This window comes from Prionailurus viverrinus, chromosome B1 (genome assembly GCF_022837055.1).
Source record: "Prionailurus viverrinus isolate Anna chromosome B1, UM_Priviv_1.0, whole genome shotgun sequence".
NCBI lineage: Eukaryota > Metazoa > Chordata > Mammalia > Carnivora > Felidae > Prionailurus > Prionailurus viverrinus.
In genome coordinates, this window is record NC_062564.1 from 146,755,830 (window position 1) to 146,764,145 (window position 8,316).

Genomic DNA, 8,316 nt, shown 5'->3' on the forward strand with positions numbered 1-8,316 from the left:
TTAAAACAAAAGTAAGGAAAGGAAAAGCTCTTCTCTACAAAAGAATGCCAACTAATAAATGTAGTTGGAAGCAAAGCATCACTGTTTGTAACACCATAGTAACACTAAATGGTGAGCTAATCACTCTGCAGGTTACCCTTGGCCTTTATAACTAAAGAATATAAGGAATATATAATAACAGGAAATACTTACTACAAAATACTTGGAGAAAGAGTAGAATCTAAAATTGTTTATGTTATGTGTAGAAAGTGCTAACGTGAACAGACCTATTAAACCAAAAGAAAGGGAGAGAGAGAAAGAGAAAAAAAGACTGGGAGGAAGAGAGGAGAGAGAGACAGAAAGAGACAGAGAGACAGAGGGAGAAAGAGAGAAGGAGGAGTGTGTTATGGACAATCAAGAGAGATAAACACATCAGATTCAAATAGCTATCCATACACTAGGAGAATTCCAAATAGGGCAGACATCCAAATGCAAAAAGGAAAAACAAACATAAAAGTACTCGAAGAAACACAAGTAAAGTGGGAACATTTTTTCTAACTACGGTACAAAATCCAGAAACAGTTATAAAATCAACTACATAAAGAGATGTTAAAGACTTCTCATGGAAAAATACTCTAGGCAAAGTCAAAAACACAGAGGAAAACCTGACAAAAGATAGCTGCAATCTATATCATACAAAGAGCTCTGGAAATTTGAGGAGGAAAAAAAAAGACCAAAATCTAATAGAAACATAATAAAGTGATCTAAGCAAAGAGTACACAAGGAGAAAATAAAAACTAATGGGTTCTAAACATAAAAAAAGAGGTTCTCCTAATAAGAGAAATGCACATCTAAAGACCACAGCAGCATTTCTCACCTATATGATTGGCAAAAATCTGTAAGTCTGACAGCTCACTGTGAGGGTAAAACTGTGGGGGAAAGAGTTCCTGTCATCCATGGCTGGTGGGAATGCAGATTGGTGGCACAACATTTATGGAAGAGAATTTGGCAATATCTAAAAACATACGCATTTGTCCCCTGAGCCAACAAATTTTCTAATAGGTACCTACCCTAAAAATACACAGCCAGTATTTCTAAGTGACTGAAGCACTGGGCTATTCATTGTGGCACTATTTGTAATAGCAAAAGATTGGAAAGGATTCAAATGGCCACCAATAGAAGGTCGGTTAATAAACTATAGCATATCCACACAAAGACATTCTATGAAATTATTTAAAAACATTGAGGAAAAAATATGCGTAATATGGAGTGATTGCCAAGACTATGTTTTCAAGTGAAAAAGGCAAGGTAGAGAACAGTATATGGAATGGGTAACCTCTTATGGAATAAAGATAGAGTGGTATAATAGGAATATATTTATATACATATTTGCTGAGATATTAAAAATAAAGAACAGAATGATTAAACTGAGAAGTAAGAAAAGCTATTATTTATAGGAGAAAGGGAAAAGGGGAGACTAGAGTAGAAAGAATAATGTCTAGTCAGTTTGGACTATTATAACAAAATACTGGGTGGGTCATAAACAACAGCATTTTATTTCTCACAGTTCAGGAGGCTGGGGTCTGTGACAGGGTACCAGTGGGGTCGGGTTCTGGTGAAAGCAGTCGCTTGTGGGCCACAGACTTCTGTTTTCTGCTGGTATGAGATCTCATATGGCAGAAAGAAGGTATCAGGGTGATGCTGGCTTCATGGGCTGGACTGGAAAATAATCTCTTTCTCTAATTTTCCGGAGCACTTTGTGTAAAATAAGTATTATTTCTTCCTTAAATGTTTAGTAGACTTCAATGAACATCAGCCTGAAGTTTTCTTTGTGGGAATGACCTTAACTACATTTCCATTGCTTTCATAGATACAGCAATAATCAGATTATCTATTCTTTCAAGGTATTTTCCCATTTCCTTTAAGTTGTTTAATTTATTGGCAAAATATTTTTCAAACTAGCCCCTTAGCATTTCAGTAGCTAAGGTGATGTCTCTCTCCTCTCTCATTCCCGATACTGGTAATTTGTCTTTTCTCTTTTTTTTCCCTGATAAGTCAGGTGGGAAGTTTATCAATATTATTGGTCTCCTCAAAGAACCAACATGAGGTTTCATTTATTTTTATCTATTGTTTTTTTTTCTGTTTTCTATTTTGTTGATTTCTGCTTTGATCTCTATTATTTCCTTTCTTCAACCTACTTTGTTTTAATTTGCTCTTTTTTTTTTTTTTAAGTTTCTGAAGGTGGAAGCTGGGTTCACTGTTTGAGATCTTCCTTTTTTCTAATATATGTTATCTGAAGATAACAGAGTGCTACAAATTATAAAACAGAGTACCTTTCGTGCTATAAATTTCCTTTAAGCACTGTTTTACTGGCATCCCACAAATTCTGATATGTTGTGTATTTTCACTCAGTTCAAAATATTTTTTTAATTATTATTTTCAGAGAGTGAGAAAGAGTCACAAGCAGGGAGAGGAGCAGAAGAGAGAGAGAAAGAGAAAGCGAGAATCTTAAGCAGGCTCCACACTCAGCACAGAGCCCAACATAGGACTCATTTCCACAACTCTGGGATCATGACCTGAGCCAAAATCAAGAGTTGGACATTCAACCAACTGAGCCACCAAGATGGCCCCTCAAAATATTTTTAAATTCCCTTTTAGTTCCTTCTTTTATTCATGAGTTCTTTAGAAGTGTATTATTTAGCTCATGAGCATTTTGGTATTTCCAGAGATCTTATTATTATCCATTACCAATATAATTCCATACTATAAAGCAATTTTCTGGAATCTCCCTTATCTCTAATTCAGACTGGCATATGCTCACCTGCTTTCAACAGTTTGTCATCCCAACAGGAATTTAGGCCTATCTTGATATTCTGCTATGGACAACAGGCAGTCTAGGTTACTGCTTCTGATTTATGGCAATGAGGCAAGTGAGACTTCTTTGCAATTTAGTGTACAGACAAAAGCACAAGTTAAAATCTATCCTCCCTGAACCTTCTTACACTCTTGGTGGGAATGCAAACTGGTGCAGCAACCCCGGAAAACAGTATAGAGATTCCTCAAAAAGTTAAAAATAGAACTACCCTATGATCCAGCAATTGCACTACCAGGTATTTACCTGAAGGATACAAAAATACTAATTCAAAAAAACACATGCACCCTGAAGTTTATAGCAGCATTATCAACAATAACCAAAATATGGGAAGAGCCCAAATGTCCTTGTGTGATGAATGGATAAAGAAGATGTATATATTTTATACATATAAATATTTATATGTACATATTATGTATTATAAATACATATTTACACATATAAATATCCAATATATATATTACTCATCATAAAAAAGAATGAAATCCTTCCATTTGCAATGACGTAGATGAAACTAAAGAGTATTCTGCTAAGCATCAGAGAAATAAGTCCATCAGAGAAAGACTAATACCATATGATTTCACTCATAAGTGGAATTTACGAAACAAAGCAAATGAACAAAGGGGAAAGAAAGAGAGGCAAACCAAGAAACAGATTCTTAACTATAAAGAACAAACTGATGGCTACCAGAGGGGAGGTGGATGGGGGATGAGTTAAATAGGTGATGGGAATTAAGGAGTGCACTTGCTGTGATGAGTACCAGGTGTTGTGTGTAAGTGTTGAATCACTGAATTCTACACCTGAAACTAATATTACACTGTATGTGAACTAACTGGAATTTAAATAAAAATATGAAGAATAAATAAATAAATAAAATCTATCCCTCCCAATACCTATAAACTCTCATGAAAGATAGCTACCTTGGACTACCACTCACACCATAACTTTTTTCTTCTTTTCTTTTCTTTTTTTTGTTTTTGTTGTTGTTCTTGTTGTTTGTTTGTTTTTTTGTTTGTTTGTTTTGAGAGAGAGAGGGAAAGAAAGTGTGCCCATGAGGGAGGGAGAGAATCCTAACCAGGCTCCATGCCCAGCATGGAGCCCAACACAAGGCTCAATCCCACGACCATGAGATCATGACCTGAGCCAAAATCAAGAGTCAGATGCTCAACTGACTGAACCACCCAGGTGCCCCCCCAACACACCAGATCTTAAGAGTCTTTAACTTCCTCAGAGGTTTCTCATGTTTTTATGTAAATTTCTCAGATCTATGTTTCTCCCTCTTTCTGATGTGACTTGGAGAAGATGAAGCTAGCAACCTCTCTTGTTCACCACCTTATAATAAAAATATAGCCTGTGACATGTGAGATTCACCCACATATCCAAGGAATATTTATAGAATGCTTATTATTTTCCAGGCACTGTTCTGTATGCTGAGGATAACAGAAGTGAACAAAACAGACAAAAATCCCTCTCCTCAGGGGCTTACAAGAGGGGGATAGACAGAAAATAAACAAGTAAAATATAGTGTATATCAGATGGTGATAAGTGGTGTGGAACATGGGTAAAGGGATACAATTTAAAATAGGTAAGTCTGAGTGTGGTTTTGATTTGTATTTCCCTGATGAGGAGCGATGTTGAGCATCTTTTCATGTGCCTGTTGGCCATCTGGATGTCTTCTTTAGAGAAGTGTCTATTCGTGTTTTCTGCCCATTTCTTCACTGGATTATTTGTTTTTCGGGTGTGGAGTTTGGTGAGTTCTTTGTAGATTTTGGATACTAGCTCTTTGTCCGATATGCCATTTGCAAATATCTTTTCCCATTCCATTGGTTGCCTTTTAGTTTTGTTGATTGTTTCCTTTGCTGTGCAGAAGGTTTTTATCTTCATGAGGTCCCAATAGTTCATTTTTGCTTTTAATTCCCTTGCCTTTGGGGATGTGTCAAGTAAGAAATTGCTGCGGCTAAGGTCAGAGAGGTTTTTTCCTGCTTTCTCCTCTAGGGTTTTGATGGTTTCCTGTCTCACATTCAGGTCCTTTATCCATTTTGAGTTTATTTTTGTGAATGGTGTGAGAAAGTGGTCTAGTTTCAACCTTCTGCATGTTGCTGTCCAGTTCTCCCAGCACCATTTGTTAAAGAGACTGTCTTTTTTCCATTGGATGTTCTTTCCTGCTTTGTCAAAGATTAGTTGGCCATACTTTTGTGGGTCTAATTCTGGGGTTTCTATTCTATTCCATTGGTCTATGTGTCTGTTTTTGTGCCAAAACCATGCTGTCTTGATGATGACAGCTTTGTAGTAGAGGCTAAAGTCTGGGATTGTGATGCCTCCTGCTTTGGTCTTCTTCTTCAAAATTACTTTGGCTATTCGGGGTCAAAACCATACTCAGACACCACCTCACGCCAGTCAGAGTAGCTAAAATGAACAAATCAGGAGACTATAGATGCTGGCGAGGATGTGGAGAAACGGGAACCCTCTTGCACTGTTGGTGGAAGTGCAAACTGGTGCAGCCGCTCTGAAACAGTGTGGAGGTTCCTCAAAAAATTTAAAATAGATCTACCCTATGACCCAGCAATAGCACTGCTAGGAATTTACCCAAGGGAAACAGGAGTGCCGATGCATAGGGGCACTTGTACCCCAATGTTTATAAAACCACTTTCAACAAAAGCAAAATTATAGAAAGAGCCTAAATGTCCATCAACTGATGAATGAAAAAAGAAATTGTGGTTTATATACACAATGGAATACTATGTGGCAATGAGAAAGAATGAAATATGGCCCTTTGTAGCAACGTGGATGGAACTGGAGAGCGTCATGCTAAGTGAAATAACTCATACAGAGAAAGATACCATATGTTTTCACTCCTATGTGGATCCTGAGAAACTTAACAGAAGACCATGGGGGAGGGGAAGGAAAAAAAAAAGGTTAGAGAGGGAGGGAGCCAAAACACAAGAGACTCTTAAAAACTGAGAACAAACTGAGGGTTGATGGGGGGGTGGGAGGGGGGGAGGGTGAGTGATAGGTATTGAGGAGGGTACCTATTGGGATGAGCACTGGGTGTTGTATGGAAACCAATTTGGCAATAAATTTCATATTAAAAAAAGAAATAAATAAAAATAAAATAGGTCAGTCAAGGAAGACACCATCAAGCAGATGATAATGAATAGAAGGATAAGGAGGTGATTGAGTGAGCCCCACATATCTGAGGGCAGTTTTCCAAGCAAGAAGAATCACAAGGGCAAAACTCTGGGCAGGAAATTAATTGGTAATTTGAAGAATAGCAAAGAGGCCATTGTGCCTATGGGAAAAAATCCAATGGAAAAGAGGCAAGAGAAGAGGGCAGAAAGGTATCATCATGTAGGGTCATTGCACAGACTGATTTTTACTCTGAGCAAGATGGGAAGCCATTAGAAGTTTTAAGTGGAAAAGTGGTGTAATGTACTTAGATGTAAAGGATGATTTCAATTACTATGTTGAAACTAGAGCTGGGGATGGGGCAAGGGTACTTGAAGGAGACCAATTAGGCAGATATTGCAATAATCCATGTGTGGTATTATTGCGGCCTGTACTAAGGGTATGGAGAAAGAGTCGTATTCTGGATATCCTCTGAAATAGAACCAACAGGCTTTGCTCATTGGTTGAATGTAGGGGTGATATGGAAGAGAGAAGCCATAGATGGCTCTAAGTCTTCTGGTTTGAGCAACAAGAAGGATGAACAAGACAGAGGGAGACACAAGTTGAGGCAGGACAGAGTTCAGTTTGGAAGTGCTATGTTTGAATTGTGTCTGCATTATCAACATGAATATGTCAGAGAGAAACTGACATGGGAGCCTGGAGCTTAAGGGAGAAATCCAGGGTGGGGATATAAATATGTGTTGTCAACTCCTAGATGGTATCAATGAGCTAAGTCCAGATGAGATCCCCTGGAGAGTGAATTTAGATTCAGGAAAAGCTGCTCTGAGACACTCCAACATTTAGAGGTTAAAGAGTTGCAGAAAATGCAGTGAAGACCAAGGAGATACAGCCAGTAACGTTGGAGGAAAATGTAAATGCCAAATGGGAAAATGTTTCAAGGAGAAAGGAGTGATCGATTGTGTCAACTGTGCTGAGAGAATCCAGGTAAGCTAAGGACTGAGAATTGACCACTGGATTTCAGTATGGAAGTCATCCATAAACTGGACTAGAGAAGCTTCCACTTTAATGTTTGCCTAACTTGTTTTTTCAAAGTAGAAATGCTCTAACATCTCCAATGTACTATTATATTTGTGATACTCTGTCCTTGTATTTCCGATCATTTTTGTTCTTTATATATATATATCAGGGAAATGTCATTTGACTCATAGATTTTACTAATAGTTTCATCTTCATTAAACTTTCCTCTTAATACTAAAAAAATGTTTTTTACCATTTAATGCTTTTATACTGAGTTCTATTTTATCTTATTGTGATCTCTGTGTTACCTTTTAGAATTACACCAAAATCAGACAAGGTCCCCAGATGTTACAACAGAATTGAAGGAAAAAATGTAAAGTGCAAAATAACTGAGTTAGAACTGAAAGCTCGTTTTATTGCTCTGGAGCAATTGTTTTGCCCTGGAGCAGAGGGCAAAGCATGAATGTAATTTTTAGATTTCTATTCAAAGCTAATATGATAAACAGGCCCCCTACTGGTGGGCTGATCTTTTTGCATCACTTGCTGATCTTGCCCCTCTGCTTTCCCCTGAGCACACTCCCCATACTCCTTATCTCATGAGTTATCCTCCTAAAAACTAACCATGATGACTCTTCTCTGCTCAGATCTCACTTTGGTATTCTGTTATAAGATATTGTCCACACCCTTTGGAATAAAACTCATGAGAACCTGCTCAATCCTTCATAGTTTTTATATCTGGCTTCATCTTCTATATCTATACCCTTCCTACTCACCCTGTACACCCCCAAGCCATTCATCATGTTTTGTCATAGGCTATGTTTTCCTCTTTAATGAATTGGACTTCTTTACTTGAACTAATGAATGTCCACTCATCTTCTAAGGCTCTTCTTTAATGTCTGCCTCTTTCAGTGTGAACCTTTCCCCCAGTCAGATTAGGCTTCATCTACCCATTGACTCACTCCATAATTTGTTGCCACCTCTATAGTGTCCATAATCTTGTTGCATTGCTATTAGTTGTGTCCTTCTCTACTGGAGGACAGTGACTGCACCCAGAACGGGACCTGGTACCCAGTGAGTGCTCAATAAATACTTGTAAAATAAGGAAAAATCAACTGTTAAAAATATTAATTATATTCAATCAAAATAACTACAATAAACACTTGCATTTTTAAATGTCTGTGAATAGAGAACTGAACAGCATTGAGAGAAAAAAGTAGATGTTAAATTTTGAGTAGCATCATCCTGGATGGGTCCCCTAAAAACATAAGAATTTCTTTTTCATTTCCAGTGTATCTGTTAGAATACTTAAGTGTTCATTTAAT